The 6000-nt window shown below is 35.8% G+C and overlaps 1 protein-coding gene across 2 annotated transcripts in view; it reads left to right on the top strand.

The window, feature by feature from the left end:
• The first annotated feature begins 4331 nt into the window (after nt 1–4331).
• The window catches only part of sl (small wing phospholipase C gamma 1), a 159130-nt gene continuing 157461 nt past the window's right edge, over nt 4332–6000 (top strand). For both annotated transcript variants that reach the window (XM_089095325.1, XM_089095326.1), the window contains exon 1: nt 4332–4397. The gene's annotated coding sequence lies outside the window, so the exon portion shown is untranslated. The remainder of the gene's footprint in view (nt 4398–6000) is intronic.

Genomic DNA, 6000 nt, shown 5'->3' with positions numbered 1-6000 from the left:
CGTTTGTATAGTCCAATTCGCGAACCCCTTATCCCTTTTTGCAAATGTCAATCAAACAATTCTAGACATGTTACATTCTTAATCAAACTACTCTCGAGTTAAGCCAATTGTCCAAAAAAATCAGAAGCCAGACCAGTGGGGAATCCCCGCTCATACTGCCAGGCTTTTTAAAATGTCCACGTGAAGCTACGCTGCACATTCTTGTGCAATTCATATCAATAACAAAAAAACTGTATGATTGTCTTATAAAGCCTTGACTATAGTTTCAAAACATGCTTGGCCACTTTATAGGTAGCCAACTTTTTTTGCAATGTCCAAGTGTAACTGTAGTGTCTCAGGCGTGGGTTTTCTTATGCAATTCCATGTACAATTAGGACTGTGTATATAGATACTACTGTCGTTAATAAGTTTTTTTATGGGTGGGGGCTCGGGCCATGAAGGGAGGGCCAGGGGTCAGCTCCCATGATTTATCGAATAAAATATCGCAAATAAGTTTTTACGAGGGGTAGTCAGGCGATGGAGGGAGGGCCAGGGGGTCAGCTCTCATGATTTTTTGAATAAAATATTGTTAATAACTTATTTTTTGGGGTAAGGTCGGGCATTGGAGGGAGGGCCAATGGTCAGCTCCTATTGTTTTTGGAATAAAGAATCAGAAATAAGTTTTTTGGGGTGGGGAGGTCTGGCCATGGAGGGAGGCCTAGGAGTCAGCTCTCAAAATTTTTGGAATAAAATATCGTTAATACGTTTTTTTAGTGGGGGTGGAGGTCAATCTTACCTGATCTTTGAACTATTTTATGAACCCTTGCATAATAACCTTATATGCTCACAGGGTATAACTTAAGACACTTGATCCTGGGCTCTTAAGGGTTGTATCTGGGGGGGGGGGGGGCGGGTAGAGTTTTCGTTATATGGTTTTTGAACTTTCAATTTCCAACTGAATGAGACCCTCCGAATTTTATACGACCACCCCTTATATAAAAACCTTATATGCCCCCCGGGCATAATTTAAAACTCATGCCCCCGGATTTTGGGGGTTGTTTAAACCCTGGAGTCTTTATTATATGATCCTTATATGATCTATTTTGAACAATATGACTATCACAAAAAAATTTATCTCACGCATTTGAGGAAAAGAGTGTTGGTGGGTGGGGGGGGGCTAGTTGCCATTTGATAAGTTTTGACTCTTTAAAAGGAACTAGAACTTTCAATTTCTAATTATTTGAGTCCCCTCCGAAGTTTAAACGACTACTCTTCCGTAAAAACCTTATTTACCTCCAGGTTACAAGTTACAACCCTTCCCCCGGGCTCTGGGGGCTATGTTGACCCCGAAGTTTTTGTTATGTGATCGTTGCACTATTTTGAACAAAATGACTATCACAAAATTTTCATTGGATGCATTTGGGGAAAAGATTGTGTGGATGGGGGATACCCTCTGATCAGTTTTGACTCTTAACCAGTGAACTAAGACTTTCAATAGTTTTGTATTATTTTAAAAATAAAGCTGTGAGACAGACTCAAACTTTAGCGTAAAAAGCGAGGTATTGAGGAGAGGACATCCCCTTTCATATACGGAATAATTTATGTTCGTTTTAAGTTTTAATGTCACTCCGTACATTCAGTTAAAAAAAACTTTTTTTTTAATTTAATGTCTGAACATTTTTGAATTAATGCAGGTTTGATATTGGCTCACCGTACATGAATAATTAAAAAAAAAATTGCATATTAATTTTACTTTTTTTTGGTTAAATGACTTTCTCGAAAGTTGTTTAATTTTATTTATGAACGTTTTTATTAGTAATAAATATACGTAACTTACGGATTAACTTACGTAACGAACTTCTATATTTGTATATTTTTTTAACGTATATTAGGGGGTTCCCGCCCTATTCAATACCTCGTTCTTGTTCCAATTCTTTAAGAATGACCCCTTAATCACAAAGGCCGTTAATTAGATTAAATAGCTCCAATGACAGTACTAAAAAAAACTTTAGCGTAAAGAGTGAGGTATTATGGGGCGAACCAAATCATATACGTAATAATTTCTGTTTATTTTAAGTTTTGATGTTGTTCCTTATTTTCAGTTGAAAAACTTGTTTTTTAATTTAATTTCTTGTTGTTTTTTTAAATAATTCTGGGAAATCCGGCGCCCCCTTCATAGCAATGTCACTTCCCCCCCGAAAACTTTTTCCATGAAAAGATCCTCCCACGTAACCCCCAAACCCCCCCCCCCTCACTACCAGAAAAAATCCCCAGTGAAAACGTCTGTATACTTCCCAATAACCAAAACTATATGTAAACATTGCGCAAAGTTGATAACTTGCAGCCCTTCCTCTGGGGACTATGGGGGATTAATCATCCTCAAAGACATAGTAATAATATTGTTCGACCATGCTAAACAAAATGGCTATCTCAAAATTTTCATCAGTTAACTTTGGGAAAAAAATGAGCGTGGAAGGGGGCCTAGTTGCCCTTAATTTTTTTTGGTCATTTAAAAAGGGCACTAGAACTTTTAATTTCCGTTCGAATGAGGCCTCTCGCGATATTCTAGGACCGCTGTCTAGATACGACTACCCCTGGGGAAAAACGAGCAAACAAACACGCATCCGTGATCTTTCTTCTGGCAAAAAATACAAAATTCCACATTTTTGCAGATAGGAGCTTGAAACATATATTGTAGGGTTCTCTGGTCGTTGAATCTGATGGTGTTATTTTTATTAAGGTTATACGACATTTAAGGGGTAATTTCCCCTTTTTTCAAAAATAAGACCAATTTTCTAAGGCACTTAACTTTTGATAGGTAAGACTGAACTTGATGAAACTTATATATTTGAAATCAGCATACAAATCTGATTCTTTTGATGTATCTATTGGTATTAAAATTCCATTTTTTAGACTTTTGGTTACTTTTGAGCCGGATCGCTTCTTTACAAATAAAAAAAAAGCAGTGATCCAGCCACTATATGGATCCTTCTACCCCTCCCAGACCTCGATTTGCCCCCTTCTTCCAAGCTGAAATTTAGTTCCTTCAAAATCTTGTAAAACTAAGGTAGATCTGCATAATTCAAGCATCCACAGAAATGGGTTAGTTTTCTTGTGTATATTTACTTTACATTGGAAAATATGGCTCATTTTCAGTTTTCACTGTCATTTTCACTTTATTCGGAAAATCGGCTCGAAACTTGTCCCGTCCCCTAGGATTTTGACAAGATTCCGTGACTGATTATTATAGACTCTGAATTCAGGCTAGATTTAATTGAGTAACAAGATTCCTGTAAGAGTTCAAGTCAAAATTTCCGTGGGAAGAATGCGCGAGATTGGCTCTAAGCTAAATAAATATGGCGTTTATTTAGAGAATACTAAGCCAAAAAGGCTGATGTATGAAACGACTTGACAAATCCCAAAACAATCGCATTCAATTTCCGTATTAAGGGTCACAAGTCTTTTTAATTACATATGGTATTCTTTTGCATAATAATACCCCCAATATTTTCACAAGGTGGATCTTGCAAAAAATTGCAGTCAGTACTTCTGGCAAAATTTTAAGCTAAAGCTGACATTTTATTTCCATCTCATATAAGACTTGAATATAATGGGACAGTTTTTTTTTAGAGGTGGGGCCTTCTTCGCAAATATAATAAATGATCATGGAAAATATCAGTTTGTCTTGACCGTCCTGCAAGTTAAATAGTTAGATTGATCAAGTAAAACTCACATAGCAAGCAATTCCACAATTGAAGTGCTGACAATGTTCAGTTTAGTTGAGTGACCCCTTTAAATTAGCAAAAAATGGGTCTAAAGATATTATTAGTAGGTCTATCATAGTTATTTACATAACCACCATATGGTCAAAAATCACTTTTTGACTAATTGATTATTTTTAGCCAATCAACCATGGACCTTTTTACATTAAGAAACTTATGTTAAGAATTGACTATGTGAAACAACATTTCTTAGTTCTGTCCCAGGATGTATGGATGGATAATAAACTATCTATCACCAACTGGAAATGACATCATTTCTCTGCAATTCATAAAAAGGCTAATGCCAACTTTGCCTCTCGCTTAGACTATCTGTCTTGGTTTTTCTCCAATTAGCCATGGCTTGACGGCAACTTGATTTTAATTCAAATGGATTTGATTCAAGAGAAAAGGCAAAAGAGTTCAACAACTGACTAAACAACTTTTATTAAACAACTGACTTAGAATGCGCCCCGTTTTTGTTTGAAAATGCCACGCCAGTCAAGGGTCTTCGCATTATCTTAAAAATGCTCCCTGCTAATAATGCGCAGCACTGTTTTTTTTTCGTAATATTCAGCAATAAATTTTAAAATTGTTTCTCCGGGTGCTGTGGATTTTGTGTGATTTCATTCTAAATAACATGTATTTGCTGTTTGAAAGGTGAAAATAAGTTCGTTGATTTTTTTCGCATTGAGTTCATTTAGGTTGTACAGTTGTTGTACTGGTCTAGGCAGTTAATTTCTATGGAATGAATCTAGTAGGCTAGGCCTATCCTAAGCCTTTATGATAGCCTAATGAACATCTACTGGCATTGTACCTTGTCATTTAATTTTTTCTATGCTTTCTTCCAAAGGAAACACTTATGAAAAATACTGTAACTACCTAAGAGTGTTAGCCTTCCATATTATTTCCCAATCAACACTCTTTCCACACATAGGCTCTAGGCCTAGCCTGATGGTCACCACTGTGCCAATTGCATCCCCCCCCCATTAACAGGGCCAAACATTGCCATATGTTATGACTATACTATGTATCAAGCTTAGTTCCTTCTTAAGGTAAATATTTACCAAATCATATTATTGAGTTATAACTAAAGTAAATAGCCTATGCCACTTGGTGCCCTTTTTTATGCTCTTTATGAATATAATAATCATTTTTGTTGGAAATGAATTTCAGCCCCACCCCTATATATACCAATTCAGGGTATATAGCCTATTTGCTCATTAGGGGGTTGGGGGTCATTTTATTTCTGATGTAAATGAGAGGTAAGTTTAAACTTTCCCCCACCCCCATAATGTGCAAATATATGTAAAAATATATTATATTTGTAAAGAGCATAAAAAAAGCATCAAGTGCTATATTTACTTTAGTTATAGTTAACTCAATAATATGATTTGGTAAATTTTTACCCTTCTTCAATTTAGGCATGTATGCCAAATAGGCTGCAAATCTTTAAGCAATATCAGCATAATAACTAGCCTTTATTGTCACCATTTATACTTCTTTTCAGATAAACATATTATTGAATGTTTTTTGTAAGGGGATAATAAGAATAAGTGGCAGTAAAATTCTACTTTAGCTCCTTTTGGCTATCTTGGAAAGGGGTTAGGTTAAAAAAATGAAACTTTTGAGGATGGGTCTACAGGCTAAAGTATATCCTGGGAAGTTATTTTGAAGTACCTACCTCCACTCCTTCTCCCTCTAGAGGGTCCTGATCTTTGATGACCTTTAAAAATGTGTGTGTTATAAATGTGAAACCTTGCAAAATAGATCTTCTGCTTAACTGAAGTACAACAAAATTGTTTCCAGCTTTACAACTTTGCTCAATCTCAATTTATAAGGTTTTAAAGATATGCAAATACATTTCCTAAATTTTGAAAAAAAAAAAACATTAGTATGGCTTAAAATTCTTCTCAAATAGCATAAATTACATTTTCAGAACTAAAGCCAGAGAAGAAACTGATAACTGAAAATTAAGGCAAAATATTGTTTTTGTCAAAATTTCAATAAGTATAGACCTGTCAAGTAGGCAAATTTCCGGGACATCTAGAGGGAGAAGGAGTGAAGGTAGGTATTTGAAAATATCTTCCGAGGATACACTGTAGTCCATAGACCCATCCCTGAAAGTTTTATTTTCTTAATCTAACCCCTTTTGGAAATGGCCAAAAGTAGCTAAAGTAGAATCTTACCATAAGTGGAAATGCTGTGGTAAGTTATAATACTGAAGCAAGGTTGTACCCAGAGGGGAGGGGTAGGGGGGTTT

This window comes from Artemia sp. Qi Xiang Cuo, chromosome 10, assembly GCF_049724085.1.
Source record: "Artemia sp. Qi Xiang Cuo chromosome 10, ASM4972408v1, whole genome shotgun sequence".
NCBI lineage: Eukaryota > Metazoa > Arthropoda > Branchiopoda > Anostraca > Artemiidae > Artemia > Artemia sp. Qi Xiang Cuo.
This window is presented reverse-complemented; position numbering and strand designations above follow the sequence as displayed.